This window comes from Physeter macrocephalus, chromosome 2, assembly GCF_002837175.3.
Source record: "Physeter macrocephalus isolate SW-GA chromosome 2, ASM283717v5, whole genome shotgun sequence".
In the NCBI taxonomy this organism is placed as follows: domain Eukaryota; kingdom Metazoa; phylum Chordata; class Mammalia; order Artiodactyla; family Physeteridae; genus Physeter; species Physeter macrocephalus.
The window spans coordinates 46,708,822-46,713,063 of record NC_041215.1 but is presented as its reverse complement, the minus strand read 5'-3'; positions in this window follow the sequence as shown (position 1 = coordinate 46,713,063).

Sequence of the window (4,242 nt, the reverse complement as noted above, 5' to 3'; positions counted from 1 at the left end):
TACCACTAACTCATTTCACCTGGGCTAATAGGAAACTGTCATACAAAAAGAGCTCTCACCTCAGGCTATATCTAAACCAGTTGCCTAGAGCTGGAAGATTAAATACCTCCCATTACTGATAATTTCACCCATCTCATTTCCCTGAACTGAACTTATTCCAAACAGTGGGGTTTGAAATAACTTCAGTGCCATCTCAAAAGAAAGTAACAATGGTCAAATTTTAAAAGAATAATCCAAACATCCTAGGAAACTTTTTCATGTGTCAGAACTTTATAGTATTTTATCTTAAAGATTAATGTCAATGGCAAAGGAGATATTCTGCATGCCAATGTATATAACTAAAGAATAATTTCACTAGAAAATATGAAGGCTGAAAATATGAATTGAAACCAAGTATAGCCTAGCAATGTCCTTCATATTAAAAAGAAGTAATGGGCAAAATGAAGTATTCAGGGTAGATAGATATACTTGATAATGGGGAAACATTTAAGCGAGGACAACTCGTGTATATATGTATGGTGTTAAGAGCAAAGGCTCTAGAATCCGACTAGTGGACGTGAATCCCAACTTCACCACTAACTACCTAGCTAATTTTGGATAAATGACTCACACTATCCGTGCCTTAGTTTCCCCGTCTCATAATTGGCAGTGCAGTGGTACCAATAATATGTTCACATAAGAATTGCAAATAAAATACTTAGAGCAGTGCTTGGCACGTAGTGAGTGCACACACACACATGGAAAACAGTATAATTAATAAGACACAAAGCATCGATTTTAAAGAAGAAAATTTTCTATACATTCTTGTGGTTTTAAATTTGTCAAAATATGGTTTTGTTAGAGTTTAGTCACATTGCTCTCTTCTTTTTTGGCTGTCACCATCAAATGACAACACCAGTTATACTCAGCTCTAAGGATAAACTAGAATTCTCCTCTTCTGTCCCGACAAAGTGAGAAAATTCAGAGAAGTCTTGCCTGTATGTGAGTGTGAGTTTCACACACTTTGGGCATCTGATGTAATGCTGAGTCCTTGTCTTTGAATTCTAGTGTTTGTCAATTAAAAGAAACTATCATTTCTTTCACCTATAGCTAAAGTTCATCAGGCAATAAAGGTGATGAGAAACAAACGAAATGAAGTAGTAATAAGGGAAGGAGTTTCTTACTGCTATCTGCAGTCTAAGAGATAAACTAGGAAAAAATTTTATTTGATTTAATTACACATTATTTACTTTCTGAGAACCAATGGGATATAAATTATTCCCCAACATCAGTATTAAAAGTATTTATGCTTTCCATGAGCAATTTTTCCCCTTCTACAACAAGAACAATTCTGGGAGCCAATATGTATTAATTACTTGTCTGAGTTAACAGTTTCCAACTACCAAAGAGTTATTTTCAGATTAAAGATATTATGTCACCTAACTTTTGGAAAAACATGCTAAAAGTTGTTAAAATAATAGATAAAAATGAAAAAGAATAAGATTTTGCTATTGAATAAGAATAAAAGCTCACATATGTAAATATGCTCTAATTTGTGGATTTTTCTTCTATTTTATTCAATGACCTAATAAGGTAACAACTAAACAAAAATATGATTGAAGACCATAGAGATGCAGCTCAATATTTTAATAATAGTTGATAAAATATAAGCAAATAGAACAACTGGCTATTAGTTGTTATTTTAGGGCAGGTTCAGTGATTATAGTAGCGAAATGTCATCCTTGGTTCTGTGCTTATGTCTCAATCCTCTAGAAAGCCATCGATTACCTATTGCAATTCCTTGCAAATGATACCAAATATTTAGAACTTGAAGAAAATAAGCATGAAATTCTTAGAGAGTTTCATTGTAAGGAACACCAACACTTTGGGTTATCTGCCTGTTCCATGAGAACATTCCTTGTCTGTTCTCATCCATATGGTCACAGGATGAACTAAGAACCTGCCATATCACTTTCTCTTTCTTTCCCCTGTTGTTTTTTTTCTGTTACTTTTGTGCATTCTCCAAGTTCCTATTTTCCTTTCTTCCCTGAGCTCCTCTCCTCCTTGCTCTCTCTCTAAATTCCTTGTTTATTTTCTTCATAGCACATATTACAATATAACATCCTCTTCTTTGTTTGCTCTGTATACTTATCTATTTTCTGCTTATACTCTCTCTACTCTTGAGTGTTTGTGGACAGAATCTATCATCAATAAGCTATCCATAATATCATTTTTGAATGAACTAATAAAAGTACTGATTAACTCTCCAGATGGAAAAATAAAGCAAGTACCTTTTTTTCCCTATATAAAGGAATTATTTATGAACTAAGATGAAGACTTCAGTAAAATACAATAAAAAGGTAAAAGTGCATGATTTATGAACAATACAAGATTTTAAAATTTATAGACAATTACACATTGCACTTAAAAAACACCAGCTACTTAAGGAGCTAAGACATATTCATGAAAAAGTCACACAAGAGCAACATGGGACCCAATGATTGCTTAAATCAAAGATAATAGGATAAGAATTACAACCAAAGTTCTATTCTTGGAAATACTTGGTGTTCTTACTTTTTAAGTAATGATAAATCAAGAGTATGAACAAGTTATATGAAGGGCAAGAAAAGGCCATTATCCTTAACTTAGATATTTCCAGTTATATTAAGTAATTTATTCTAATCACTGCTTATTATTCTAATCTTTATGATGTATTGAATTTCAAAAACCTTTTAAAAAAAGAAAAAAAAACCATTGATCGCTGCTTCTCATGCAGATTTCTAAATTTTACCTTCTTCGAGAGACGACAGACGTGAGTCTAGGACTTGAAGTAGCCTGTGATTTTCTCTTTAGTCAATAAATGTGCATTAAGTGAATGTTTAACACACTTTGGCCTCTCTGGCCTCTGCTTGACTTCCCAGTTCTCAGACTCTCTTTTCTGCTGTTGCTAACAGAGGCCTGGACCTCCTAGCCATCCAGAATCTTGATCTCTTGATTTCCAGACCATTACCTGAGCCTTGCTTTCTCCCTCATGCCACACCCATCCACCTTTGGTCGATACGAACCCTGAACTTTGCCTATAAACTGTTCTCCTACCCTCCACCCTGCTTGGACTAGCTCCTCTGATGTCCACTCTAACCTTTCATCGTAAAAAACATAGAGCCTTTTCTGCATAGAGCTTTTAGCATCTAGTCTAATAAATAGCCCAACTGAAACTAGATGAAGCGTTTGACAAAGGTCTCTTGAATCAATCTTCTAGCTGTTTAATTTCAATCTTAGGTTTGTTGGTGCCATTAGCAAGTGATGATAAAGGGTGATTTCAGCAGATTATGAAGGATTCAAGGATTCAAAATCAGTCCTTTTCGATTGAAGGATGTCACACAGAGATATTTCAGTCCTGAATCTAAGGATGCTATGAGTGAGAGTTGAAGTAATTTGCTAATATGAGCCATGTCTTTTAGACATGATAGACTGATTTGTTTCACATCCCCCCTTCTACTTGACAGAGCATATATTTACATAGCTTCATTTACTTATTCATTTACTTTTATTTCTTTATGGCATAAATTAAAATTATGAATAAATTATAGTTTAAAAATAGCCCCTATAAACTCCAAACCAGATTATCTATATCTTATCACTTAATTACCAGTGTATAAAATGTTTGTTGTGTTGAAAAATTTTTGACAGAAAAAGTGCTGAGAAAATGTACCTCAAATCAGTGACAAGTGAGATCAAGGTTATTAAGTACTATAATTTGATTGGAAATGTTTCGGGGAAATTGACACAGTGCTAAATTAGAGAGGAAATGCTTCTCTCTTCCTCTTCCGTCTTTTGAGGTGTCTCGGAACTTCATGTTTATGTAAACTAGTTATGGTTTTCCCCCACATATTCTAACATGATTGACTGAGCAAAATCATCCCAATCATCTCAAACAAGTGAGAGATTTTATCTCAGAAAGCTAAAGTGTCAATATTACTTTCTAGACACTGCACCTCAGGTCAGCTCCTAAGTCTGATTTTTGGTCTCCCATTCACTGCACCAAAATATTCTAGGGCTGCCCTCTGTTAGTCCTTTCTTCCTGTATATTTCTGAGCATTGTTTCCTGCACCAGAACTTTCTTCTTCCATAGTCAGCATTTGCCGTTTGTAAGCGTCATTTATTCAGCATACTCAAATGACAATTTAATTAGAATTAAAGTGGTAACAGGTAAAAAGGATATTAAAACCACTTATTGATAACAAAAATCAATATTAATGTGAT